The following is an 8125-nucleotide window of genomic DNA, read 5'->3' on the forward strand; positions in this document are numbered from 1 at the left end:
TTTTTTTTCCCAAAATGAATTACCATCTCTACAAACCATGGTGGGTCATTAGGTCACGTTATACTTGCCTGAAATTTTCAAGTATATGCATTCAAGAAACACCAAAGTTATCTAGTTATATGTCCACTAAAAAAATAAATAAATAATTAAATAAATATGAGTATGGAGGAAAGACCATTCTTTACAAACCACCTTTTATTGCAATGCAAAATTCTCAAAGAAAATGAGTTTCTAACAATTGAAGTTGAAAAAACATAAAAAATCACAATTTTCTATGTCAAAAACAAGCTAAAAGTGTTTCCCAATTTTGCATTTTCACCCTTATTGAATCAATGTTCCTAGAGTCCTATCGTAGCCGCTGCAACACCCTCCAAAATTTTATCCTGCATCCAAATTTCAAAGCCTTCCTTGGTTTTCTCCTTGATGGTCGCAAACACTCGGGCTCATCCCATGAGGTCTTGTTGAGTTTTCACACCCTCTTCGCTTGATCGATCATCGATCATCTTTTGGCATGTTGATCATTATGTCACGCTTGCGAGTTTGTTATAGCATTTTGAAGGTATGCCTTTATGTGTATGATTTGTTTTCTCTCTATCGACATCAATCGCACTCACACACTAATTTGTAGACATTGTCGCACAAGTGTCGTCACGGTCGTTCAAAGACATATTTCAACTATCGTACTTATCGCTTTCAACTTTCGAGTCAGTCTCACTGAGCACGTGTTGTCTTGTTGGCTCGAGGTGTCTTGTCATCGAGTCGTTCTAACTGTGTGATCACATTTTTGTGTCTCCACGAGTACACTTGATTTCACACTTAGTGATTTTTCCTGAAAATCTGTTGACTGGACAACCCTCTGTCGACCAGAACCGATCTTAGTGACCTTGCACTGCTACCCAGAACTGCACATAGCTTGAGGTTCTTCTCTGGGCAGCCTACTCTCTACAATTATGGAAATGATCCAATTGACTCACTCCCAAAATTTCACAGAAGTTGTCCCAAAAGCCGATCCACTTTGTGTTTCTCGCAAGATCTCCCATTAGGCCTCGCACTAGCCAACTAGAGAAAGAACTTGAGTTGTGACCCTAGGCTGAACTAAGCTCTAGAATTAAAAAGAGTTATCTTGCCCTGCCCATCCTGCCTACTCTGCATCCAGCTTAGAAAATGCGCAGAGTTGTCCATCCAGCCCTTCCTCCATGCTCTGCAACCAGCTCAGAAAATGCATAGAGTTGTCCACCCAGCCCTTCCTGCCTGCTCTGCAAACATCCTAGGAATTACGCATAGTTGTCCTGATAGCCAGCCCTTCTTACCCGCTCTGCAAACAGCGCAGGAATTGCGCAGAGTTTTCTTGTCAGACCCTTCTTCCCCGCTCTGCAATTAGCTCAAAAACTGCACAGAACTATCCAAGACCGAATTGTCTCTCAAGATTGCGCAATTTTGACCAACAACTCCCACAACCCGACTTTGTGCTCCTTCGGAAAATTGCGCAGATTTTTCTGCCAGTGCCTCTTGTTGCCCGTACTCTCCTCCCTGATAAATTGCGCAAATCCCAATTGGGTGACCTGCCTAGTGCTCCCTTGAAAAATTGCGCAAATTGGCCCAGCAGCTCCCCGACACCCCGCCTGGCCTTCTTCTCGGAAACTATACAGTTCTGCCTCCCAGCTGGGTTTTTCCCCGTAGTTGTCATTGTTGTCTCAGATTGTGAAAATTTATCTCCCAGTGACATCTGTGCAGTTTCTCCCGACAGTTCTCTAGAGCCCCGCATCATGGCATATGTTGTGCACCTACAGTCTCAGTGCCTTGTCCCTTCCCACTCACCTGCACCGAAATGGAAAAAAATGCATCATGGTAGACTGGGGGATTTTTGGATTTGATGTTGTCTCATCATGAGTGATTGCAGGAATGCATACATCGATGAAACATGGCACGGCAATGAATGGGGTGGAAAAGAGGCGCATGCGAGAAGACTTTCTCGCGGTCGAACGAACAGGTGAAGCACATCAAGCAAGCGAGCGAAAGGGACACATGCACATGCACCATCAATTAAAGACCAAGACCATCGAAGACCCCGCAGACTTTTCCATATGGAGGTGAAGACATGCTACACTGAGATCATATCATCACACCGCAGCACAGCAGCTCGACACGGACACAACAGTTAGCTAGTACATGTCAGCAGTGTCATGTCGAGTTATGTCATGAGTTGTCTCGACCACATCACTACCATGGGTCATACTTATTGTAATCAATGTAATGTAAAATGGAAGTCCAAGAGACCCACATATGAAATTGAAGAGTCATGTAAAGGCGAAAAGTCATAGGAAGTCAAACAATCATGAGGGAATTCGAAGAGTCACAAAGGTCAATTATACCCCCTTGGCTATATATACCCCCTCATTGTATGAGCAAAGGACTTTTCACCTTGGCTCCTCCCACATAGCCTTGAGAGTTTGTAATTTTTTCTTTGAGCGAAGAGTGGCTCCAATGTCCCACTACTGGGACTCGTGATGTATGGTGTACACATGTGTCTTGCATCTTTTTCTTAATTCAGAACTCTGTCTCAAGCCAGCACATTTTCACGTTGTTTTGTATCCGTTTATAAGATTACTCTTTAAACATTTACAATGCATGTTTTCTTAACCTGTACTAAGATAGTTGAACTAGTTCGGTTATTTTAGTACTCATATTGTTGAAGATGTGTTGTATTGTTTATCATTGTTGTCTCATCCGTATGGACTACTCCGCCAGACATTAGACAGACCACCTTTGTGTATTTCTTGGTATTAGTGACCATCACCCCCATGTGGACTGATCCACTGGAGGGTGTATGTGTTTTCCCTTAAGCTTTGGTTTTCACGACTGCCGAATCCACCGTGGACTATTCCATTGGATGCTAGACAGAACCTTCTTGTTGTTCACGTGTGTTTTTTTCTGGGTTGGGACTGTTTTTTTCCTGGGTTGGGACTATTCCCTCTCATCAAGAGGCTCACGTTTACCTCCCCCATTTGACAGTAAGAGAACCCGAACATAGAGTTACATTAAGCATTCACCAGGCACACTCATCTCGCTTTCTTGAAGTTACAAGTACAAAAATGTCATGTGTTGAACAGAAAGAGCTAAGGCAAATATCTAAGAGAATGACAATCGGACCATCGTACGGATGGAACTCCTACACCAAATGGGTGAGGTCTAGTTGGGACTTCATACCAGGGAGATCCCCTGAATGTTGGTGGGTCCAGCACCATCAACATTTATGGTGCTAGAAAGAGAGCTGCTAATTGTTTATGGTTGAATATCCTCTCAAAGCCACGCATCTATCGTATGGTCAAGGCAGTGACACGAACTCTCTCTCTCCCACGCGCAACTCCAAATTTGGTTACTCCTCGCCTTCCAGACCCAAACAAGAAACGTATCAGCACCTTCGCTTAGTCCATCCCATCACCCGTCAGTTTTCCAAAGTTATTGGACTGATCCCAGGAGTACACAATCTTCCCTCTTTGTAGAGGAAACAAAAGACTACACCCACAGGAGTGGTAGTCTCATCTGTTGAAGAAGTAATCCTCGCCACTCTTGAAGAGTTGGATGAAGTTGTTGAGAATGAAGAGGAACCTCCTGTTTTCTTACAAGGAGAAGAAGTTAACAACACACTCTTGGGCTGAGGTTCCAGCGGAGGGGAAGGCAACAGAGGAGGCAAAGGCGAAGACAAATCAACAGATTCGGAGGTTGAATTTTTTGATTCAGAAGAAGAGGAGGAATACAAAGAAGAGGAAGACATGGTTGATCAAAATTTGGAATGGATGACATAGGGCCCATTGGCACTCCATGGTGCCTTACACAAGATATCAAGGCATGCAGAGAACTTGTTAACGAAATATTACCCGGACAGAGTAGTGAAGGCAGAAGACCATCTAGACACATTCTACCTACATCTGCAGACACTCGAGGTACGTTATGATGATGTTGCATGTAGATTGTTTCCATGTACCTTGGATGGAAGAGAAGTTGTATGGTTTCACAGCCTTCCTATCAACTCCATTCAGAACTGGGGGATGTTTAAAAGAATTCTCCTTTAAAATTTTGCTGACAACAAAACCCTCGCCGTGTTGTTGAAATAGTTGGGTAGTCTTGTGATCGAGTCGAAAGAGAAAGTGAAAGACTTCAACAAGAGGTTTAACCATATCTTGAACAAGTTCACATCATATACTAAACCTCATGACTTCATCACAGTTGACTACTACACATCTGCATTGTCGACCAGTGTTGTGTAGTTCGTCAAGCGAGCTGCGAAACCAACGGTATCCAAAAATTGCTAAGAGGAAATTAATGTGGAGAAGGACCTATGTGCGGTTAGACTCATTGTGAATGATGAATCAAGGAAGGACTCCAAAGATGCGGGAAGGAAGTCTCAGGCTGATGTGAGTACGATAAAGGAAAAAGAAACAAGTGAAATTGATACCCTTACTCATCTCCTTAATTCCTTGACAACTGAAGTATCAGAACTCAAGAAATGGACAAACAATACAGCGGTGAGTAGCAAACCTTCCCGTTTTACGCAAAGAAAGAATGGGACATCAGGTAGCAATAGCATTCACCCCGCTAAATCTGCACAGAGTTAAAATGTTTTGTTCCAAGTAGAACAACTTGGTAAGGATAACCTCTGTGATTTCCACCAAGCGTAGCACTCAGAGAAGACATGTACAGATTGGAACCGAGTTGTGGGCTCTGTGGCTTCAAGAATGAACGATCCTCTTAATTCTAGTGAGCAGGTTTAGCCGGAAGATGAAGATGATGAAGAGGATGTTTCATCTCATGAAGCTCCCAGTTCTGGGCACGTGGTCAACAGGTATCAGTGTCTAAACATTGCCTAGAAGAAGACAAACACCAAGAAGGAGGCCCCAAAATAGAACATTCGATATAACTTAATAAGTCAGGGGAATCCTACTGTGATTGACGTACAGAGAGACAAATTCAAGCAAATGTTTAGAAAAGTTCACCCATCGGTACCCTCAACACAGAAAACACAAAACAAGTCTGGGAAGACAGCTCCAACAAACGATATGTCCATGAGCATCTCACTTCAAAACACTCCACCGAACAAAACAAACACAATTATTCCCCTGGAGACCTCGATGAGCCTTCCCGCTTTGTACTACAACATTGTTGAAGACATGAAGAAGACACGTGCGAACATCTCTCTGTACGAACTCACCAAACTCACGGGTCAGTGGCATATTTTGTTGCGCGCAATGGGGAAAACCTCCACAGACCATGTTGCCTCTTCCCTCAAGGGATCAAATCTCCCAAATCACTCACATTTGTACTCAACGCACTTCGCAGAGAAGAATCAAACTCACTTTGCCCACCAATTTTGTTATCTTCCGAAATTTTCAACTTCAATGTCCACAATTGTTTGGTTGACTCTAGTGCATCAGTTAATGTCATGCCACTCTCCATTTCTAAAAAGATCAATGTGCAATGGAGTAGTACAACCGTAGAGATCATTCAATTTGATTGAACATGTGTACCATCCATTGGTGAACTCTAGGATGTGATCATTCAGTTATCGTCCGATAGACGAGTTCACCAGTGCATCAACATTGCAATAGTGGACATACCGGAAGCATATGGCCTACTGCTCAGTAGAGACTAGTCCAGCTAGTTGCAAGGATATTTTGCTATAGACTTGTCACACTTATGGCTTCTATATCAAGGCAAAAGCAACTAGATTCGAGTGTTTTTCGATAGGTATATGAAGCACAATGTTACTCCTTTCGATGGTCAGAATGAACCGTTGGCTTTTGCAGAACTTTTGTTCAGCAATTTCTTTCTAGAAACGCAACTGGGGTGTTATCTTGCACAGTGAAGCCCCATCCCACCAGATACACAATTGGGTCTCATTCCTTGCCTAAATGGTGAAAATGAAACTTGTACAATACTTTGTAACAGTAAAAGCAGTAGTGTTAGCAGTGCTAGCATGGCAAGCGGTCCTTGTACAGATAATTTGTGGACCATGTATTTTAACGGATCAAAAAAAAACAAGATGTCTCTGACGCCGGGTGTGTTTTTATCGACCCAAGGAAAATAAAGCATTTAGTCTCAAGCTGCTTGGAGTTCAAGTGCAAAAACAACACTGTTGAATATGAAGCACTCATCTTGGGTTTGCACAAAGCCCTCAGCCTCAATGTCACTATGCTTAAAGTGGTAGGTGATTCAGAGATTGTGGTATAGTAGGTAGATAACACCATACATTGTGTCTCACCTCATCTTAAAGGTTACCAACAACATGTGTGGCGACTTATTTCTAATTTTCAAGCTTGTAAAATCATATATGTACCAAAAATGCATAACGCAGTTGCAGATGCTCTAGAAAATGCAACTGCTAGGATGACACCACTTAGGGATAGATCTACTATTGAGATTTTGTATAAGACATCAATCCCTGACAACATAAATAATTTGCGCATTTTTTATGATGATGAACAGATACTACACTTTTTGGCGAATGTTGAAGTTTTCAAAGACGCAGCCATAGATGAAGATGTGCATGAGCAGTCTCTCCAAGACACACCTGATGACAGTAAAGGAAATCCCATCCACAAGGGTGTGGTGTCGATTGAAAAACTCTATGACTTGCAGCACTGCTTCAAAGGGCCTAGGAACACCAAAACCCACAGTTCCACATTGATGCACAAACATATCAACCTGGGAACAGAAAAAGATCTGAAGTTTGTAAATCTCGGTACATGTTGCACACCAGAGGAGCGACAATCCTTTGTCCGTCTGTTCAAACAATATGGTGATGTATTTGCGTGGACATACGATGATTTGAAAACATATGACACGCGAATAATCCAACACGTCATTCCAATCAAAGAAGGGGTCAAGTTATTTCAACAGAAACTCAGAAAAGTCCATCTGTCACTTAACCCCTCATACAGAAAGATTTAACTAGGCTATTAGATGCTTGGATCATATACAAGGTTCATCATTCTACATGGGTTTCAAATTTAGTTCATGTAAGGAAGAAGTCCATGGAAATCCGCCTATACGTAGATTTTTGAAATCTTAACAGGGCCTCTGACAAAGACAACTACCCTGTGTCGTTGATGGAGCATATCTTGCAAACAGTATCTAGAGACGAAATGTTTTCTCTCCTTGACAAATTTTCTGGATATAACCAGGTTCTTGTAGCAGAACCTGACAGACTCAAAACTACTTTCTGTACCAAGTGGGGTACATCCTCTTACAGAAGAATGACATTTGGGCTTTTGAACGCAAGCGCAACCTTTCAGCGCGCTATATACGTTGCCTTCTGTGGGATCATCGGACAGAGCGTGGTGGTCTACCTTGATGACGTGACAGTCTTTCCAAGAAAATGGTCAAATCACCTGCACCATCTCAAGAAAAATTTTGAGTGATGTCGAACGTACGGGATATCCTTGAATCCCAAGAAGAGTGTATTTGCAGTGTCTAAGGGTGAACTCCTTGGGAATAATATCATTAAGAGTGGGATTAAGGTTGATACGGACCGAGTTGAGACTATCACGCAAATTCCTCACCCAGACAATAAGAAAGCTATGCAGGCCTTCTTGAGAAATATAAACTTCCTCTAGAAGTTCATCTCAGATTATGCGCAGATTTTAAAACCTATCCAAGATATGATCAAGAAGGATGCAGTCTACACCTGGGGAACAAGGAAAAGGATGCATTTTCCCATATCAAGCAGGAAATAGTAGATGCACCTACGTTATACAGCCCATATTTAAGTAAATATTTCTTGTTATATACATTTTCTTCCGACAATTCACTTGTTGTAGTGCTCACACAGAAAGATGAGCTGAACAACAAATGTCCCATCTCCTTCATGAGCGCGAGAATGCGGGGACCCAAGCTCAGTTATCCCTCTGTGGATAAATAGGCATATGTTGTATACAAGGCAGTGAAACACTTCAGACCCTACCTATACTCAGTGTTTTTCTCTACGTGCTCAAGCTTAATCAAACTAGTAAGAATGGAGAATGGGAAAAATCTAAACAAGAAAACCTAAATCAGAGGTCTTATATGCTTCTTTGAAGGAACAACCTCTTCTGCGCTCAGTAAGTCGGGATCCCTCTTCCACCCCAAA

Source organism: Pinus tabuliformis, chromosome 9 (assembly GCF_031772625.1).
Source record: "Pinus tabuliformis cultivar Carrire ecotype Pingquan chromosome 9, CPIR1, whole genome shotgun sequence".
Taxonomy (NCBI): domain Eukaryota; kingdom Viridiplantae; phylum Streptophyta; class Pinopsida; order Pinales; family Pinaceae; genus Pinus; species Pinus tabuliformis.